Raw genomic sequence first — 7,202 nt, forward strand, 5'->3', positions numbered from 1 at the left:
GGTATAGAATGCCTAACCTGAGCAACTGAATGTGACAGCCCCGGCGCTGAGGCAATAGAAGAAATTTCCCTACCACATGAAGGGACAGGGACACCCACCCAGCTAATATTCGGGCTGTGTTTTATTTAGTTTCTATGTTTAAGGTTTTTAAGCGCTTAAGATTCTGTGATTCTACAGTTTTCTGACTTCAAGAATCTAAGGGTATAATCAGGTTTTAAACTTCTAAGGCAACAGCAACCATCACCATAGCCAATGCTACTGTGTTCCCACATGCCAGGCGCTGTGCCAGTCTACATGTATTATCTGAATTAATCCTCAAATCCTAAGAGATACACATTATTTTCTCCATTTTGCAGATGTGGAAACTGAGGCACCAAGCGTTTAAGTCATCAGTCCAAGATGACAATGGCAAGACCAAAGCCAAGTATTCTGACGGTGGAGCTCCTTTGTCTCTGCCCTCTACTGCTGGCATTATATCAGCACACCCCTCCCTACTTAGTAAGCCACCATAACCCTTTTGCCTATGAGGTGTCCTTTTTTCCAGCTCAGGCCCCAGAGAGCTGGAAAACAGACCTGAAATCTGAGATGGGCTGTGCTGAGTCATATGGAAGTGTGCTGTGTCATGTTCTAATAGGTTGTATTGTGTTGAATATGTTTGTCTATCTCCAGTGTACTATGAACCCTCAAGGACTAAATCTGATTCAACCCCGTAAATCCAGCTCTCAGTGCAGGAACTGGCATTGTGGGTGCTTAAATAAATGTTTATTATATGAGTGACTAATTGGCTAAATGCGCTCTAAGAAGTGAGCTCTGGGGTCCCCATACTGTGATGTATCTGGTGATTGTATCATGATGGGGGCTGGCAAAGTACACACACTCCCAAAGGCACCTGAGCAGGTAGAGCAGAGTTCATCCTCACAGGAGCTTAGAGGCTGGGGCAGGACAGACCTGCTGTAGACTTTTGGTCCCCGGGTCAGGAGCAGATGGTAACTGGAGTCAAGAAGAGGAGCTTGATGGGCAGCCAGATGGCTCAGTTGGTTAGAGCGCGAGCTCTAAACAACAGGGTTGCCGGTTCAATTCCCACATGGGATGGTGGGCTGTGCCCCCTGCACCTAAGATTGAAAACGATGACTGGACTTGGAGCTGAGCTGGGCCCTCCACAACTAGACTGAAGGACAACGACTTGGAGTTGACTTGGAGCAGATGGGTCCTAGAGAAATACTGTTCCCCAATATTCCCCAATAAAAAATTTTTTTTTGAAAAAAGAGGAGCTTCAGGGAGCCTCCTCTGAGTGGCCCAGGCAAGGGCAAGAAAATAGCCCAGGTGCCCCCGTAGCCTATCCTCACAGGTAGCCACTGAAGGTTGAAGGGAGATGATCCAGGACATAAAGGTGCTGGAGCCAGTTGTCCTCTGCTCTTTGTCTTGTAGCTTCTTCTCCCTTCAGGACCAGGACGCCACCCTGCCGTGGCTCGTGGAAACTCTTGCCCAGGGCTGGACCTTGCCCTGATTCCTCTGTATGACCTGGGGTCCTGCTGTGGGACCTCCCAAGTCTCTATACACACACCCAGCTGCATCATGCTGACCTTGAGCCTGCTCAAGCCCAAAGCCCAGGAGTTCCTGGAATTCCTGCTTGCCTCAGCCTCTCTTTGACTTGGAAACACCTAGCTGCCCTGGGCGAGGCCAACTCTACAGCCCATCTACCCCACACCCACCTTGGTTTTTACATCCAGAGATGCTCACACCTGCTGAGCCACATGCCCCGGCCTTAGGTTAATTAGGCTTGGCTTCTCCTACCTGGGCTATGTCTGGTCCTCTTCACTGGCCACTCTGCCTGGCCTTTCCTTCTCCAGCTCATTCCCCCAAACTTGCTTCCATATATTGCTCTAAGACACAAGTCTGACTGTGTCCCTTTCCTGCTCACAATCCTCCAATTGCCTAAGGTAGAAATTTCTAGTTCCTTAGCCCAGCATTTAAGGTCCTTCATGGACTGCCCCTCTGACCTTTCTAGCCTCTGCTCCTGCTGTCCTTTGATACTACCCTTCGCTCTAGCCTTTGCAAACCATCTTTTTACTCCTCCTTTACCCTTGCTGTCCTCACTGCTTGCCACACTCTCCTTAAGTTCCTACCCCTTCTTCCAGAATCAGCTTTCCCTTGGTTCCTCCCTGGATTTATGACACCCTATGCACAATACCATGGTGGCAATAATCACATTGTTTTAGAGTTGTCTCATTGTGCTTCCCCACCTAACTGGGAGTTCCACGTGAGGCCATATTTTGCCTATAGCTTCAACCTCAGGGTTTGGCGCATGGTACCTACGTGTTGAATGAATGAAGAGATAAATGAATGGCAATGAATGAGCGAGTGCGACAGTGATATCCACAGCACTCACACTGGTGATGGTGTGGGTGGGGTTGGAGTGGGCAAGGGAACCTAATGAAACAAAAGAAGAGAACAAAAGCATGAAGACACAAGGAGACGACTCCAAGAGGGAGGCCAGGAAGTTGCAGCAACAGGTTCTAACCCCTTCTCTCTGCATGACTCCGTCCTGTACCGGAGTTGTGTGCTCTGAAATCCCTGGAATCTCTGTCATTTCCTTGTGTTTGTTATTTCTACTACCTCTATGAGGAAATGCTCCTTGACCCTTCCCTTGGGAAGAGTTGCTCAGGCCTTATCCAAGGCTGTTGCCTTCTTTGTGGGGTGGGGGTAGGGGGTGGCTGCACACCTCACACCTACCCTGGGCACCAGGACGCTCCTGGCAGGAGGCACCACAGGGAGAGCCTAGGAGGCATGGGGCCTGGACACTGGACCAGTGGGCTCTCCTGCTGCCTCTGTCTATGTAGCCCCTGGGTGGGTTTCCTGTCCTAACTCTCTTGTATTTAGCCATATTCCTGATGACAAAACCCTCCATGCCCAGGCAGCTGAGAGAGCCAGGACTGATAGAAACCTTTGTAAGGGGTGTGGAGTGTTTGCCTCATTCTCCACTGTGCCTCCAAGACCCAACCCCATGCCTGGCACACGGTAGGGAAGCTCAAAAACTGTTGGATGAATAACAAGTTGGACGGGTGGTGGTAGGGAAGCTGTCCTTCCTGGGGCTAGAGAGCTATGGAGTAGTAGCATTTCCAGAGGCCAGCCCTGTTGGCAATGTGACCACCAGAGTGCGGGGTTCCCCTAGAGAGGAGTGGGAGGCTGGGGGTCAGAGGGTTCTCACACCCTCCCCACCCTCTCAAGCTCTGGCTCAAATCTTGAGGGTCTGGGGCTGGTGTTTCAATGGAGCCTATCCATGCTTAGAGACATCCCCTCCCCACGGCAGGGGTTCCCCTACCTCGGTAGGCATCAGAATTTTGGGGGGAGCTTTAAATAATATAGATTGCTGGGTCCCACCGGAAACCTATCACTCAGAATACTGCTGGGTGGGACCTTGGAATCTATATGTCTTTTAAGTCCCTTGGGTGACTCCGCCATGTAGACAGGCATGGAAACTCCCCACCAACTGGAGCACGTTTAAACCCTCGGACAAGGATTCTGAGCCCTTTGTCATCTGGACCCAGTGCCCCTGAGCAGCGTCACCCCTCACCCCTCACCCCTCACCCCAAACATGCAGCCCCACGAAACCACTCCATGGTCCCCAGACGTGCTCAGGGCTTTTCACCACCTAGCCTGTGCTCAAGTTCATTTCTCTACCCTCCCCCTCCTCTACCCAGGGAGCTTCCACATGTCCTTGAGGCCCAGAAAATGCCACTCCCCTGGGAAGCCTTCCACACCCTTCCTCCCCCGAGCCAGGCAGACTCTTGTCAACATCCGGTGAGTCTTGCTACACCTCCCACCACCTACATCAGGGCACCTGTCAGTCTGCCTGGTCGTTATGTTATCTAATAATGCCTGGGCCAGACAGTTTGCACCAGTGGCCTTGTTAAAGCTTCCCAAGAATCCTCGAAGCTAGATAATGAAGATGATGATGATGGTAGCTAAGACTGATTGGGTACAAAGTCTGCGGGAAGCCTCCTCATGTGCTGCTGGGCCCTGCCAGCCTCACAACAGCCGGTGAGCTGGGTACTTTATTACCAGGCCCACCTGACAGATGAGGAAACTGAGGCCCAGAGAACAAATTCACTTGCCCTGGGTCACACTGGAAGTGGCAGAGTCGGGATTAACCAGTCCGGGCTCCAGATACCACGGTCTTGCCCACCTGGCTTCGGCCCTTTTACACATGAGGACACTGAGGCTCAGGGAAATATTTACCCAAACTCACCATCCTCATAAGTAGCACAGTCATAATTTACACCCAGGAGTGTCTGATGTCAGAGCTCCACACTCCACAGGGCCCCTTTTAAGCCTCCATCTAAGTAATCCCCAGGCCAAGCCCCATTCCTGGCCTGTTTCAGGCTCCCTTCCTCTTTCCACAAGTCCCCAGACACCTGCCCTTTAGTCTTCCTGGCCTGGCCTGGCCTGGCCTGCCCTCTGATCTTACTCCCACCCATTCTGCCCCACCTGGAGTTTCCTGGAAGGAACACACAGTCCGTATTAGGCCACAGCTCATCTGGCAGGCAGAAGTCGGACACCACTGGCGAGCTTTTCCCCTTCACTTCCCCATCCAGCTTTCCAAACTGAACAAGCTGAGGTGGTGCAGGGAGCAAGCTTCCTCTCACTGAGCCTCAGTTCCTCCATTTGTAAGGCAGAGAATGGCTCTGCCCTGGCTGCCTGCCGGAACTGAGAGGAGGCTGTCATGATCACAGGGTGAAATGTTTGTAAACGCTGGCGGTCCAGCCCTGAGCACCTTGCTTCTGGGCCCTGGTTAGGAGAGCGGATCCTACGTCAGCCTGGCACCAAGCTCTACCACCCTGGCAGCTCACGTAACCTCCCTGTGCCACAGCACTTCATCCAAAGAACAGCATCACACTGTACCTTCCACAAAGAATTATTGTGAGAATTGACTGCAGTAAGGTACTACTAGCTGCATATAAAGCGTACTGAGCACCCTTCATCTCCATAAATAAATGGTACTATTTAGTGAAGGGCCTGCCTCCCTCTGTGGAGAGAGCAAAATAGAATTGTAGCTGTGAAATCAGGTACCTTTCCGGAAAACTCCAGCCAAAATTTTGGTTAAGGTGGGTCCCTAGCCTGACTATCCCCTGCACTGAGAATAATTCTAATTAACTGTCCAGCTGGTGATGGCAGGTTTTATAAACTGTGCTGTCTTTGCAGATACTTTTTAACTCATAAGAGGCTGAAGAGCTCTTTAAGATGTCCTTTTCTTATCCAATCCTTTACAAAGCCTGTAGAAGGAGTATGTCTAGGCTTTGGTTCCAGCTTGGACTGAGCTCATTTCCAACTCTGCTACTTATTTGCTGTGTGATGTAGGGCAAGTTAATTCCCTTCTCAGGGCCTCACCTGGAAAGTGGGCAGGATATTCCCAATCCTGGAGGGGTCCTGTGAGGATTACAAGTGTTGGACATAGAAGAAGCAAATAATAATCCTAAAAGCTCCATTACCCCCATATTCTAGATGAAGAAACTGAGGCTCAGAAAGGCTTCATTGCTTGTTCTACATCTAGTAAGAAGCACAACTCCCACTTCCATACAGGAAGATGTTCCCCATTCATGAGGTTTTGAGGCCATGAGAAATGGCTCTGGCTTCTCAAGGCCAAGGATGGATCTCGGGGTCTTGCTTTGTACACCTCTCCTTTCAATTCTCATTCGTCATAGCCGGCCAGGTCCAGACCTCAGTACTAGTGGGTCAGAGGGGACAGGGCCAGAGTCAAGATGGGTATGGTGGGTGAGACAAGTGAGACTGTGTACCCTCTGCCCACTGGAAAACCCGCAGACACAAAACGGGAGAGGAGCAGGCTTGTCCCAGTCAACTGCACTAAAAGGACACAGTAACCTCGTCTTCGCAGCCAGGAGCTCAGCCAGCAGGGCTGTTCTCCTTTTTTACAGCCTGAAATCAGTGGGCAGAGAGACATTACACTGTATTGCCCTCATCTCTGCTGATTTATTACGGCTGCTTCTGAGTAAAAGACAAGAACTCCCCTTAAGCATCTGGCTCTGGGAGACTTACTTTTAATTTTCTCTCTTTTGAAGACAATGATGAGATACCATTTGTCACCTATGCAACTGACAAAGACTGAAAAGATATACACACACATTATTGGCCAGAGGATTGTGAAAAGGGCAGGTCCCTTTATAGGTGGTGGAAGGGCAGTATGTACTATTTTTTTGAAGATTTAGCAAAGCCTTAAAAATGCCCGTTCTTTAATCCTGTCATCCCTCTCCTCCAAGGATTTGAACTGAGCTCTTGGTACAAAGTTGAGTTTCACGGAGTTGTTTATAAGTGCCCCCAAATGAAAACCACCTAAATGTTCATCAATAGGGGAGTGGTTAAATCAACGATGGACTATCAGTCAGCCATCAAAAATCAGGCTGGGAAGAATATTTACTCATAGAGAAAATGTTCATTACAGATCGAGAGACAAAGCAAGCTCTATCCCGAATGATTTGTACTGATACAAGCAGGCTTGAGCAGCTTTTCCACATTGGGGCTTGTACTCTTGGCATGTTCCCTCTTGGCCCCAGTGGCCATGCGTATGCAAGTCCAGGCTGTCCTGCTGAAAACAGAGGAGAACGAGGCACCATATGGAGAGAACAGCCCCAGCCAAGGAACCCTCGGAATACAACTGCATGAATGAATACCTCAGCGGTGCCTTGGGGGGAGCAGAACTGCCCAAAATCATGAGAAATACTACACTGCTGCCATTTAAAGCCACTAAGTTTTGGAGTGGATATTCCATAGCAATAGACAGCTGCACCATCATTTCCTAGATTTTCAGAATGCATACAGACCATTAGAGCAGAAGCACCTAAGTCTGAGCATCCAGCCTTGTGCACTTCTGGAAGGCAGGGCCTGGGGTGACCCCAATTATTGAGCATCTGTCATTGACCAGTCATTGTGCAGCATTTACAAACCATCATGTACGAGGTGCTTAATAAATATTTACTGAATAAGTGGACAAATGTCTTAGTTAACACACACTGAAGCCCTGTGAGGTAAGTTATTGTTTTATTAGAACTCAACTAATATTCATTAGAGAAAAATGCAGATATTACAAAAGAAGAAAATAAAAGTTACCCCCAATTCTACTACCCATAATTTCAATTCACATTTAGCACATTTCTATAGAAATCAATTATATTATATATGCATATTTA

The sequence above is a fragment of the Rhinolophus hipposideros genome, assembly GCF_964194185.1.
Source record: "Rhinolophus hipposideros genome assembly, chromosome: 8".
Taxonomy (NCBI): domain Eukaryota; kingdom Metazoa; phylum Chordata; class Mammalia; order Chiroptera; family Rhinolophidae; genus Rhinolophus; species Rhinolophus hipposideros.